Consider the following 15,437-nt stretch of genomic DNA (forward strand, 5'->3'; position numbering starts at 1 on the left):
GCTGGGACACACAGCAACTGCAAACACGGGAAACACAAGGAGCTACAAATCCAGATGATGAATAACAAGTATCAAATTGGATTTCCTAGTATATTCTCATTTAGAAAAAAAAATCCAGTTCATCTTCATGTTGTTACAGTTTCCATAGGGGAGCTAGACCAGTGTGTGGATGACGATGAAATGTTGGAGCGGGTAGAGGAAATGGACTGGGAGCTGATGCTAGACTGGGTGGATGCAGTCCCGATGACCTCCGGTGATATGGTTTCACCGTGAGGGCAGGGAGATTTCGGTAACTATCTTTGACAGATTCAGTGTTCTTTGTTGGCAGTAACATGTGAGTATAGTTATTTATTGTTTCTCTCTCTCTCTGTCTCTCTCTCCCTTTCACAGCTATGTCAACACAGCGTGTTGAGATAAGGATGAAAAGACAGGTTCAAGATTGAAGACTGTCTTGTGTGATTGTAAATAAATATATCCACATCATGTGTGGGTTTTGTCAATGCTGTGCACTGTGTGACGACAACGACACATTCAGGTGTCAGTCGTGTGAAGAAGAGAGGCTGTGGGAGGTCCCAGTTTTAGGGTCCATAACAACTGTGCTTTGATATGTGTGTGTTTGCAATGCAACAGAAAAGCGTCGACACCATTCCTCACCACCGTAATCCATTTACTTGCATGTGTATTTTTGCAATAGTTTGTAAACTCCACGACTGGTCTGCGTATCAGAGATGGATAGTGGAAATTGCAAGCCACATCTGGTAAGCAATATGTATATCTACATATGGATAAGTATAGTAGAAATTGCAAGCCACATCTGGTAAGCAATATGTATATCTACATATGGATAAGTATGGAAGGTATGGAAAAATGTCACAGAATCTGTCAAATTCTTTTACAACATGTTCTTGTCAGATATCTGTATTTATGCTTAGAGTGTAGTGGAAATGCCTCACTTTGCAAATTTCTCCTTGTGATTTTACCTGTCGTGCTGCATGTATCGTCTATGATTGAAGTCGTTTCCATAGATGCATTGATGTGTAAAGTTTTGTCACCTGTACTGTAGAAAAACCAAGTCAGTATGCAGGGTTCTTGTAGTGGTTGAGGAGCTAAGAATTGTGATGATGGATGTTGTTGTATCGGAAACAGTTTTTGCTGTTTGGATGTATTTTGATAGTCATTTTGATGCTGTTTGGGCGCGTTTTGATACAATGACAACCTCGCAGTCACTCAAGTCAGAGAAAAGCTTACGAATTATGCTCTGTCTGTATTCATTTTTAATTAACCAGCTGTAAACTACGTGGAGATTCGTAATACTGACTTCAACAAAGATGATGTAAGTATCGCAGGGAGGAACTATATTAAAGGAAGTGAAACATATTTCCCCAATCTAGGACATTTTTCTCCACAATACCACCGAATATAAATATGACTGAATTAGGGCTGGTTCTTGTAAACTGTGTTTTCTCCCACGAGTATTGGCGTGAGGTTCAAAATGGTTCAAATGGCTCTGAGCACTATGGGACTTAACATCTGTGGTCATCAGTGTCCTAGAACTTAGAACTACTTAAACCTAACTAACCTAAGGACATCACACACATCCATGCCCGAGGCAGGATTCGAACCTGCGACCGTAGCAGTCGCTCGATTCCGGACTGAGTGCCTAGAACCGCGAGACCACCGCGGCCGGCTATTGACGTGAGGATCCAATGTATTGAACAGACTTAAACTGTCCCCTGTTAAGGAAATTACTCCTCTAAGTGCAGTTGATGTGTACGGAGACGAGAATTGGACAATTGTAGCTGTAAAAATAAGAGGTAATTTCAGATGTGTGAGCTGGGTTTACATATGGCTTTAAACATGATGTATGGGGATATCTGTTCACAGTGTGTGGAGTATTAGGTTTTACAGTAAACAGTAAAGGAAACTGGGCATTTTTTGGAGTACTGGCTGAAATCAATACGATTGCGAATTCTGGGATGAGAGGACTGATGATACGTATATGTATCTTAGTAGTGGAAGGAGACTGCATTATTGAGATGTGGTGTCAAGATAAAACTGCCATATCCCACTGCATGTGAGCAATACTACTAAACATCGCTGGCCGGAGTGGCCGAGCGGTTCTAGGCGCTACAGTCTGGAACCACGCGACCGCTACGGTTGCGGGTTCGAATCCTGCCTCGGGCATGGATGTGTGTGATGTCCTTAGGTTAGTTAGGTTTAAGTGGTTCTAAGTTCTAGGGGACTGATGACCTCAGAATTTAAGTCCCATAGCTCAGAGCCATTTGAACTAAACATCAGACCATGACTGTTGTAGTACCAAGAGATCTTCCAGTTAGACTGCACGTTGTAAGTCATGGAAATGAATGCTCCCTCAACGACACAGTGTTGTATTAATGCTGATTATATCTAAGAATTATGGGGTCAGGACACTCAATGAGCTAGCGTTCCTGGTCATCCTGAGTGACATTTAAGGGCTGGAGTTGGCCGAGAAAACCGCTGAAGTCGCTGCTACGTTTGGGATGAGGTCTGACTTTTTGGTATACACGTATCCTTAGGATGGCACACATACAGATCCTTTCGACATTTAGCAGTTTCCATGAGGGATATTGCTCGTTTTATTATTTCCATCAATGTCACACACACATGAGTAATGGAGGAGTGGTTTAGCAATAAAGAAACTGAGAACCATACTGCAGTGTCATTGGCTGAGAGAATCATGGGATCAATGCGATGAGACGTTTTGTTTACGTGCAAAGTCGTCTAGAGCAGTGGTTTGTAACTCGAGTAATTGGGTAAAATGTGCATTGTAACCTATAAAAAGTGAAGGATGCAATGTCCAATGATTTGTAGGTCAGGATGACCAACATCTAGGACACTGAAACCGTGGTCATGCACATACAAGCAACATGAGGAATCAATGCTCTTGGTCTTTTCGAAAATGGAACACTGAGACATCTACTACCCTGTCACTTGTCACTGTGGAACATGAGGTTAAATGTGGAGATCATCACCTTCAGACAGCGGTTTGGAAACGCTTTACATTGCCTTAAACTCTTACAGTTTCCATATGTTGGTATGTCTTCCATATTTTTGTCAGTCAGAAATACCGCCCCTGTCTTTTATTTCCATCACCCTGTCCGTTATGGAAGCAGCTTACTTTGAAGAATGCGATGTCCAGCTTTCTGTGAGAGCGAATGGATTGAAACGTGTTAATGTCGGTTTAGCATCTGAAATAGACCTCAGAGTCGTAGTATGAATAGAGAATGTATGGAGATGTACAGAGCTGTAGTCACACGCTGCTTCGATGTGTTACAGCAAAAACATAATGTATCAATCTGCTTATTAATCAACAACATAGGAACTCTCTATTGTAACTAGTAGTTTGTGGGGTATAATCTACTTCCAGTGTAGGTGATCCATGCAACTATGCTGGGATGGTTTAGCTGGTTCTTTTGGCAGCAGTGTGTGAGTATACTTACTTATTGCTTCTCTCTCTCTCTCTCTCTCCTTACACACACACACACACACACACACACACACACACACACACACTCACGCACACTTACATGGCAATTCTTCTTCATCCAGTTCCATACATTTGCCATTGACACTGCTGGTGGATGAGGAACACTTCATGGCGATCACAGAGATGAAGATAATCACAGCTGTGGGCTAAATTAGAATGAAGACGACTGTGCAGGGGAGCCTAAGGTTTATTTCGCCCCTATTTTGGTGGCAGCCAGTGGGTTCAAATGGCTCTGAGCACTATGAGACTTAACTTCTTAGGTCATCAGTCCCCTTGAACTTAGAACCAGTTAACCCTAACTAACCTAAGGACATCACACACATCCATGCCCGAGGCAGGATTCGAACCTGCGAACGCAGCGGTCGCGCGGTTCCAAACTGTAGCGCCTAGAACCGCTCGGCCACTCCGGCCGGCCGCAGCCAGTGGGATGCAGGAAATCTGATAAGCAATTTGGAGCAGTCCTGCTAGTCTACCTGTCTCAACATGTTAGATCAAGAACCTTTGTCCTGTCAATGTACGACTGTTATTGTCTTTGACAGGCAGAGACATCCACGCTTCTACTGGGTGGTCTTCTTAGAAGGAACTGGTAGATCGCTATCAGGATAAATTTCCATGTTTCAGAGAAAACTGCGGGTTCCCACAGGAGACAGACACCTGTCGGCTTCTACTAGGTGGACCTGGTTCCATTGTCCTTCTTAGAAATACACTCCTGGAAATTGAAATAAGAACACCGTGAATTCATTGTCCCAGGAAGGGGAAACTTTATTGACACATTCCTGGGGTCAGATACATCACATGATCACACTGACAGAACCACAGGCACATAGACACAGGCAACAGAGCATGCACAATGTCGGCACTAGTACAGTGTATATCCACCTTTCGCAGCAATGCAGGCTGCTATTCTCCCATGGAGACGATCGTAGAGATGCTGGATGTAGTCCTGTGGAACGGCTTGCCATGCCATTTCCACCTGGCGCCTCAGTTGGACCAGCGTTCGTGCTGGACGTGCAGACCGCGTGAGACGACGCTTCATCCAGTCCCAAACATGCTCAATGGGGGACAGATCCGGAGATCTTGCTGGCCAGGGTAGTTGACTTACACCTTCTAGAGCACGTTGGGTGGCACGGGATACATGCGGACGTGCATTGTCCTGTTGGAACAGCAAGTTCCCTTGCCGGTCTAGGAATGGTAGAACGATGGGTTCGATGACGGTTTAAATGTACCGTGCACTATTCAGTGTCCCCTCGACGATCACCAGTGGTGTACGGCCAGTGTAGGAGATCGCTCCCCACACCATGATGCCGGGTGTTGGCCCTGTGTGCCTCGGTCGTATGCAGTCCTGATGGTGGCGCTCACCTGCACGGCGCCAAACACGCATACGACCATCATTGGCACCAAGGCAGAAGCGACTCTCATCGCTGAAGACGACACGTCTCCATTCGTCCCTCCATTCACGCCTGTCGCGACACCACTGGAGGCGGGCTGCACGATGTTGGGGCGTGAGCGGAAGACGGCCTAACGGTGTGCGGGACCGTAGCCCAGCTTCATGGAGACGGTTGCGAATGGTCCTCGCCGATACCCCAGGAGCAACAGTGTCCCTAATTTGCTGGGAAGTGGCGGTGCGGTCCCCTACGGCACTGCGTAGGATCCTACGGTCTTGGCGTGCATCCGTGCGTCGCTGCGGTCCGGTCCCAGGTCGACGGGCACGTGCACCTTCCGCCGACCACTGGCGACAACATCGATGTACTGTGGAGACCTCACGCCCCAAGTGTTGAGCAATTCGGCGGTACGTCCACCCGGCCTCCCGCATGCCCACTATACGCCCTCGCTCAAAGTCCGTCAACTGCACATACGGTTCACGTCCACGCTGTCGCGGCATGCTACCAGTGTTAAAGACTGCGATGGAGCTCCGTATGCCACGGCAAACTGGCTGACACCGACGGCGGCGGTGCACAAATGCTGCGCAGCTAGCGCCATTCGACGGCCAACACCGCGGTTCCTGGTGTGTCCGCTGTGCCGTGCGTGTGATCATTGCCTGTACAGCCCTCTCGCAGTGTCCGGAGCAAGTATGGTGGGTCTGACACACCGGTGTCAATGTGTTCTTTTTTCCATTTCCAGGAGTGTATATAGTCCCTAGTAGTGAAATATTTCGTTCTGTTTCAGACAAAGCTACGGGTCCCAGTCCCTCAAAAACATATCTGGGAACACTGCTGGTAAATCATGAATTGTTAAGGTACCCCCACTCGTTCTGGAAGATACTCTTGTTTCTAAGTAGGGGAACAGGTAAAATCCAGGAAGGTCGTTAATAGCATTTGCTGGATAATTTATAACATGGAGTTGTCTGTGGCAGCTGAGGCGAGGGACATAGTCACTAACACACCAAAGCTAGGTCAATTTTTCGTTTGCGCCAGCCACTGGTACTTTAAGGGAGTCAGTGTTCGGCGCGCTAAAGATGTCGGCGTTGCGAATCAGTGACGTAAATCCTCAATGGGAAGTAGGGGTTAAGCTGGATATTTATGTTTGCGTTTTCCTAGACCTGGTAGATCTTTCCGCAGAACAGCGGGTCTGTTAGAATCCTCGGTCAGCGAGAGGGTATATTTCTAGCTGACTGACTAAATCACTTGCGTAGTTGCTTGTACATGAGGCGGTAATCAGAAGTCATGTCCCTTTTGTATGTCCTGTGTGCTGCGTCTCTGACACTCATGAGGTGTTTTGTAGTGGTCTGTAAGCCATGGTACAGATTTTATTCTTAGTCTCACCTTATTTAGAGATGTGTGTTCCTCATACGAATTATTAATGGTCTCAGAGAATTTACATACTTAATTAATTATGTGTAAGTTATTTCCCAATGTTGTCCGCCAAGAAATACTGTAGGAATCAGCTGTGATTTCAGACATATTCATGAACTTAAAATGTTTGAGGCGCCACTTGTGGTTTGTTCTTTGGCCACTGCATGGAAGAGGTCATGAATATTACCTCATAAGTGAACATGTCAGGTGCAGGAATCTGATCCATGTGAATTACTCGGAAATTTGGTTCCGAAAATATCGCTGAATGTATGAGGGTCAGCTGTCTCGTGAGTGGGCCCAAGAGGAATCTGTATAAGTTTTGGGCAAAAAAAACATGTGCGTGGATTTTACTACGGAAGGACCATTGTTTAGTTTATCTTCGTACCTTCAGCTACAGTAATGTATCTATGCCATGATTCTAGGCTTGAATGCTGTTCAACATTAGGTGGATTCTACGTTGAGAGGTTTAATTTCAATGAAAATTTATTGGGTCTGTTTTGTCCTCGTTTTTGTAAGTGGGTACGACTTTGGGGAATAAATTTGCACCTACATGTGATGGCACATCACCCCTCGTCTATTACACCTGTGACATCTCACACAACTGTAACCATCAAGAATTACAAAATTGGAAGGGATACTCGGCTTCAGCCAAGTCTCAGACAGGGAGTGACATGAAAGCTGAAGTCCTGAAATATGCATCGGAAGCCAGTCAAGTATAAAATGCACATTTGGGAGGTGTCAGGAGTTGTTTACACTGTAAGCCGGCAGGTGGCAGGGGCAGCTGCACCCGTGCCCTGGCGCTTGCCCGGGGCCTTGCGGGGTGCAGGGAGGGGAGCGGGCCCTCCAGCACAGCTCACGACCAGCCTGCGCAGCTGTACTTCCGCCAGTGCCCCTCCCCTACCCACAAAACTTGAAAGGAGTTCTGCAGGAGCTTACTGTGAGGGCGGGTGGTGAACCGTACTTGGATCGTTAAACCGAAGGATCACTGCTCGTGAAACACAGAGGTGTCAAAGTCGAGAGGTGGTATGGTAGACTTCCTCCAGGAAGTTTAAAATCAGCGCACACTCCGCTATAGAGCGAAAATTCATTCCTGTGAGCAGAAGTGTTCACCAGCAAACACTCATTAAAATTACAGGCAGATGTGTTTCTCGTCAGCTCAGCAGCGCAGTCGTTTGTGTGACTAGAACTGTCAGTATCAGGTGAAGTACAGTAGATAAGAATCCTCAGAAGACTTACGAAAGTGATGTCAAACATTACCATATCTCTTAATTTTCAACATAGGTTGGTGCAGGCGATAAAGGCACTTCCTAGCTGAGAACAGACTGAAGCCCAGCACTGAAGAGAGACATTGCCTTGAACTCCCAAGTGCCAACAGATATATACAACATCGACTTGTACGTATGTCAGTGCCAGCACCTATATCGGGGAGGAGGCTACACACTAATCAGCAAAAGCAATCTGAACCCATACCCAATAGCCGCTATGTCCACCTTTGGCAAAGATAACAGGGACGACGCGTCATAGCATGGAAACAGTGAGGCCCTGGTAAGTCGCTGCAGACAGTTTCCACCACATCTACATACACAAATCACCTTATTTCCGTGAATTGCGGGGAGGGGTACGATGAGATCAGTCACCACGTTCAGCCACATCCCAGATGAATGGCATCGGGAAACACGATCGTCATGAAGGAGTGTGCGTGGTCTGCAATCAGTGCACAATGCTGCTTGGCCTTCATGGTGCCTTGCACGAGCTAAACTGGATCCATGGATACTCCAGTGAATGTTCTCCAGATGTTCCCCTGCCACTTCGCCAGCGATCCGTGCCGATGGTCAGGTGCCCATTTCAGTTGTAGTTGCCGACGTCGTGGCGTTTAAATTAGCAGATGCATGGGTCGTCGGCTGTAGAGGCCCGTAATTAGGAACGTTTCGTGCACTGTGTGTTCAGCCACACTTGCGCTCTACACAGCATTAAAGTCTGGTGTTAGTTCCGCTCCATTTCGCCACCTTTCCTGTTTACCATTCTGCCCAGGCTACGATCTGTGACACCTGTAGTGACGGCTGGTTGGCCAACCCCCTAACATCTGGACGTTGTTTCAACTTGGTTTTGGTTTTGAACATACTCCATACAGAATTTCTCGAACAGCCGACAAGTCTAACAGTTTCCGAAGTGCTCGCATCGAGTCTCCGAGCCATCACAAACTGCCCTCCGCATTCTGTACACGGACGGCACGCTCGCTGGTGCTACACGCACCGTGCGTGTGTCTGTCATTGCTCGCTAGATGTCGCAGCTATCGCCTGGACGGGTTTTTGTCATTAGCAGGTCGGTGGCCATAGTGTTCTGGCTGATCAGTGTGGGTGTGACGTTACAGCAGTGATATACGCTGCCACATAAAGCGAGGGCTGCAGCTGCCTGTTGTGAATGACAGGTACCACAGCTTCCATGGCCTACGTGTTCGCCTGAAATGTCGCTCATCGAAAATGACCACACTGCGAGAATTGTATTCAAAGCTGTGAACAATACTTTGATTCCGGGAAGTCCAAATTACAAAGTTACAAGAATCAGCGAAGACTCTACTGTAGTCCTTAAGTGACTATCGCTCACTCAGAGACAACGCAGTTGCAGTAAGATTAGACAAATTAAAGCGCGGGAAGGGTTATTAGAATTCTTATTCTTGCTGCATTCTACACGCAGTACAATGAGACTCTTTACCTCGAACTTGAAAACATCCATGTAATTGTAAAAATATGGCGTTTATAACGCGTGGAAGATGCAGAGAAAATTAGTTTCCCCCCTATTTACGACGAATATCACCCGAGAAGGAGCAAATCATCAGCTGTAAAATAATTAAGATATCGCCGCTGTACTTCCGAGGATGTCTCCCGCAGTCGGAGACGAAACGTCAGGGGAGAGTTTTATACTTCGACCACGGCCTATTAGCCCGGAAGTTTTAAGTGAAGACAATACCGGCCGTGAAATCTTACATTGTATGATCCAGCTTACATTGTATAATTAAGATATCTAATTTCATACTCGGCGTTCTTGTACATGCTTTAATTGCTATGCCTTCCTGGAAATTTATTTGCAATCCAAAACTTTTGTTTGCCCTTCCTTTCGTGGCTTTTACGAAAATACTAATGAATACATTCTATTGCGCATTATTTCGGTATATTTGCAGTATAAGTAAAGTAAAAATTGAAAATAAAAGAGGAAAGGAACTCGATGCCAGCTGCCTCGCAGCCTATGCCCGCATGGAAGCAACACCGACACTTATGACTCATGCCTCACTAAACCAGCGCCAAAAAAGCTGCTTTTTCTAGACGTTTGGACGTCTGGAGCTTCCACTTCAGTCACTTTGATTTCTGGCCAACCCCTGTAGATACCACAAATTTTCAAGAAATCGCTGATGTCGAGTAGACTCGGTTACTTTTTTAGTTGTTGGAGGCGAGGTGCTTCCGGGAGCGCAAATATTTGCCAAGTACAATACATCGGACTCTCTACACGTCGCTGAAGGTTCTCCTTCTTGATGGAACATGAAGTGTGACACGAGGAAATGAATCAAAGATGTATCACCCAAAATTGACACCGTCAGTATTTACCAAATAAGACAAGTAATTGATGATTATTTTTCAAGCAACCAAAATGCTCTCAAAGCTCGCTGAGTTAATCTCTACAGGGATTTCAACAACAACACAAAAGATATTTAACAAAATCACGTTTCGTAAACTGGACTACTCAATTTTTAAAGCTCAAATGATGTAAAGAACATAAATGACCTAGTGGATGACATCGGAAGTTCACTGAGGCTTTTTGCCGATGATGCTGTGGTACATCGAGAGGTTGCAACAATGGAAAATTGTACTGAAATGCAGGAGGATCTGCAGCGAATTGACGCATGGTGCAGGGAATGGCAATTGAATCTCAATATAGACAAGTGTAATGTGCTGCGAATACATAGAAAGAAAGATCCCTTATCATTTAGCTACAATATAGCAGGTCAGCAACTGGAAGCAGTTAATTCCATTAATTATCTGGGAGTACGCATTTGGAGTGATTTAAAATGGAATGATCATATAAAGTTGATCGTCGGTAAAGCAGATGCCAGACTGAGATTCATTGGAAGAATCCTAAGGAAATGCAATCCGAAAACAAAGGAAGTAGGTTACAGTACGCTTATTCGCTCACTGCTTGAATACTGCTCAGCAGTGTGGGATCCGTACCAGATAGGGTTGATAGAAGAGATAGAGAAGATCCAACGGAGAGCAGCGCGCTTCGTTACAGGATCATTAGTAACCGCGAAAGCGTTACGGAGATGATAGATAAACTCCAGTGGAAGAATCTGCAGGAGAGACGCTCTGTAGCTCGGTACGGGCTTTTGTTGAACTTTCGAGAACATACCTCCACCGAGGAGTCAAGCAGTATATTGCTCCCTCCTTCGTATATCTCGCGAAGAGACCGTGAGGATAAAATAAGAGAGATTTGAGCCCACACAGAGGCATACCGGACATCCTTCTTCCCACGAACAATACGAGACTGGAATAGAAGGGAGAACCGATAGAGGTACTCAAGGTACACTCCGCCACACACCGTCAGGTGGCTTGCGGAGTATGGATGTAGATGTAGATGTAGAAAGAACACCGCAGTTTGTTGCATTATTCTTACGGGTGAAGGACAGCTTGTATGAGAAGTAGCTATGACCGTAACATTGAACTGTATGGAATTCCATTAGCGATTTATTTTTATCCAGTTAGAGAAACGCCTTGTGTCTACGTTTGTGACATTGTGTAGAGCAACTAACGTCTTTCAAAATGACTAATGGTGGCCCAGTCTACGGCTGCTGCTGCTCCATGGCGTGTGAGAGGTAAGAATTGTTATAGTGTTATCGTAGCTACTATTTTTAATGTCACTGTTTTGTATCGTCGATTCACAGCCCCTGAGTCGCTGAAGCTCAGAGTCACAGCTTAGAGGATTAAGGAGCGGACATTGTATGATCATCGCTTTAAAAATTTTTGCACCTGTGTACATTGCGAAGCTGATAATACCGAAAAATGGTCGAAATATGAGCTGGAAATGCAACGTGACAAGCGTAAATCTTCGCTGTTTACCAACGCTTTATTCTGTAGAGCAGCGAAGGCAGTCCAGAGAGCAGAAAACACTGTGTTCTATCACGGCCTGGGCCAGCAGGATTTTCTGTACGAAACAGTCGCAGGTATTTGTGCTCGCAAGCTACGTGTTTCGTACCTGGAGCCAATAATTTTGTACAAAGGAAGGTGTATGATCATCAATAACAATACAGCGAGGGGGAAAGGCAATATGTACAAAATTCCACGGTGTTCGTATTGATGGGAATTCGAAATAGAAATCGTGCTACTGACGTTGTAGTCTTCCTTTTGAAGACCACCTTGGTGGGACTCTCCGCGGAAGTTCATCCTGTGCAGGCCTCATCATCTCGGAATAACCACTGCGACTTACGTGCGCTGATGAGCCAACATTATGACTACCTGCTTGGTAGCTTATTTGTCCGTCTTTGGAATGAAATACATCACGGATCCGACAGTTTGTTGGTAGGTTTGCGTAGGTACGTGGCATCAGATCTCTACGCACGGGTCATGTAATTCGCGTAAATAAAGGGCTGCTCATTTGCGTTAGCGGTGATGGCGCCCAATGGCTACCCACATGAGTTCTGCAGGATTTACATCGAGCGATTTTGATCGCCGAGACATCAACGTGAGTTTACTATAATGCTCCTAAGACCACTGTAGCATGGGTCTGACTCCGAGACACGGACTGTTATACTACTGAAAGATGCGGTGAAGACATCAACCGTGAAGGGATGCAGATAGTTCGCATCTGTCAGCGTGTCTTCGATTACTACCACAAGTCCCTTGCAAGCACAGGGGAATGTCTCCCATAGCATAACAGTGCTCCGACAAGGCAGAGTCCGTGGCACGATGCACGTTTCGAGCCGCCGTTCATCTCGACGACCGTCTACCTAGTGTACCAGAAATGTGATTCACCTGAAGGGCCGACGCGTGTCCATTGATCCCGTGCTCATTGACGATATCAGGGCCAACATGTGAACACATGGGGGTGGTCTGCTGCAGAGCTCCAATGTTCAACAATGCAGGATGAAAGTTGTGCTCCGGAACACTTGTGTGTGCATCACCGTTGTGCTGATACGGGATGGAAGCGACAGATTCCTTAGGAATTCACACACATTTGAACATTTTTTCCAAGTTTAGAGGGACACCTTTCTGAAGATACAATTTATCGGGAAATAATTTATAGGGATACTATTTAAAGGAACAGTAGGTTATTACTGCAGATAATGATCTTATCACAGCCAGTGTCAGGTTACATACCTGGTGTCACGTAACTTTCTTAGGCTCCTTGGTCGGCCTCACTCCTGCTCCCAGGGAAGCCACTGCCCACTGATCAAGGTCACCCAGGGGAACACCCCAAAGGTCTTTGGCTACTGTGCTAGTTATTCACAGTGGTCAAGTGATATAAAGTTTGTGGGAAACCCTTTGCTGTACCTCTCAGCCAATGTGAGGTGAGAAACCCAGTAGACCAAAATGATTCAAGCTCCCATCCTTATATTCATCCTTGATAACAGACACCTGAGTGAGTGGACTGCAGTCTGGAGCTCAGCACTATAGGAAGAAGATCAGGTAGTGTCTAATTTGTTAATAACAAATTACATTAATTAATAGCTGTAAGCTACGGCTAATTCTTATGAACAATTTAATATTTTGTCATTTCAGGGACCATCAGAGATCACATCCTGGCAGATATTAAATAAGTATTCTCATTCCTCACAATTTTACTTATTTTTCATCCATTTTCGGTTTTTTTATATTTTCCACAGTTTACATATTTTTCGACACTTTTTCGTATTTTTTCAATATTTCATCCACTTACGCATGTTCCATTCCTTTTTATATTTTCCACAGTTTCCATATTTTTCGACATTTTTTCGTATTTTTTCAATATTTTATCCACTTACGCATGTTGCATTCCACTGCTCCTGACGTGACATCAACACTGCATCGCATCACGTCGTGTTGAGACGTCGACATCTTGACGCTCTCAGGCAATCACAATGCAGGGAATGGCAATTGAATCTCAATATAGACAAGTGTAATGTGCTGCGAATAAATAGAAAGAAAGATCCTTTATCACTTAGCTACAATATAGCAGGTCAGCAACTGGAAGCAGTTAATTCCATTAATTATCTGGGAGTACGCATTTGGAGTGATTTAAAATGGAATGATCATATAAAGTTGATCGTCGGTAAAGCAGATGCCAGACTGAGATTCATTGGAAGAATCCTAAGGAAATGCAATCCGAAAACAAAGGAAGAAGTTGCAGTACGCTTGTTCGCCCACTGCTTGAATACTGCTCAGCAGTGTGGGATCCGTACCAGATAGGGTTGATAGAAGAGTTAGAGAAGATCCAACGGAGAGCAGCGCGCTTCGTTACAGGATCATTTAGTAATCGCGAAAGCGTTACGGACAAGATAGATAAACTCCAGTGGAAGACTCTGCAGGAGAGACGCTCAGTAGCTCGGTATGGGCTTTTGTTAAAGTTTCGAGAACATACCTTCACCGAGGAGTCAAACAGTATATTGCTCCCTCCAACGTATATCTCGCGAAGAGACCATGAGGATAAAATCAAAGAGATTAGAGCCCACACAGAGGCATACCGACAATCCTTCTTTCCACGAACAATACGAGACTGGAATAGAAGAGAGAACCGATAGAGGTACTCAAGGTACCCTCCGCCACACAGCGTGAGGTGGCTTGCGGAGTATAGATGTAGATGTAGATGTAGATAGGTCCGGTTTATTTATCATTCATAAGCCACCGTATCATTACTAGTTTGCGTGTGACATCATAAAGTATGAGTTGGAAACGAATGCATTGGTATAAATAACCAGAACGTTACTCAGTTGTGTGGCGTCATGGCAGAATTCTGATTCTTCCAAACAAAGAGACTGTGTACGCAGCAGAGTGCTACAAACTATGGAGCTGACCACTGTCGGTAACCATCCTTGTGGAAGGTATGTAGCCGGTAGGGGTAGACCCATCCCTCTAACGGTGATGTATGATGAATAGATATGGACACTCACACCAAAACCCAGAAATGGTTGAGAAAGTTGTGTTAATATAGGTGTAATCCCCTCCAACCTGGTTGCTACATCATGTCTGTCACAGCATAATTTTTATGCTTCCAAACAGAATAATGTGTGCGTAACATAGCGCTACAAAAATGCACATCCAGAGAAGTGAGCAGTATCTCAAGCTACACGCCAGTAGTGTGCAAGGTATCCCACTTTTCAAACTCCTAAATGTAGTGCATAGTCGCGGACAACGCTCCATTCCAGCAATGGCTGGGAAAGTTGCACAATTACTTTTGTTCATCTCCGAAGCGATATTGCAGAAAACTGCTGAAGTCTGTTTGGATAGGTCAAGTAAATTAATGACAAAATGCTGAATGGGATAGGGGAAAAGAAATTTGTGGCACAACTTGACTAAAAGATGGGATAAGTTGGTAGGACATCTGAGGTAACATGGAATCATCATTTTGGTAAAGGAAGGCTGGAGGGCAATAGTTGTAGAGGGAGACTAAACGATTAATTCATTAAGCAGGATCAAATGTACACTGATCAGCTAAAACATTATGACCAGAGCCCACTGTGATGTTGCAGGCACGTGACGGAGTAACAAAAGTACGTAAGAGGATAAGGCACGGACGGGCATCACCCTAGCGAAGATGTGGGCTGCAAATGGGGAAATCCAGTGAGATGAGCGGCTTTGACAAAGGACAGGTTGTTATTATAGAGAGCCTGTGAAGGAGTATCTTGAACGTTCACACGCTACTGTCTTGAGCATCCATGGGGAGAAGAAGGACAGTGAAAGTGCCACTAGGTGCTAAATGGTTGGACGTTCACGACTTGTCCATACACTTACACACTACTTAAACTAATTTATGCAACACACACACCCATGCTCGAGGGAGGACTCGAACCTCTGGAGGGTGGGGCAGCGCAATCCGTGACATAACACCTTAAACCGCGCGGCCACTCCGCGTGGCTTTAAATTTAGAACTGGCTCTGC

This window comes from Schistocerca nitens, chromosome 6 (genome assembly GCF_023898315.1).
Source record: "Schistocerca nitens isolate TAMUIC-IGC-003100 chromosome 6, iqSchNite1.1, whole genome shotgun sequence".
Lineage (NCBI taxonomy): Eukaryota > Metazoa > Arthropoda > Insecta > Orthoptera > Acrididae > Schistocerca > Schistocerca nitens.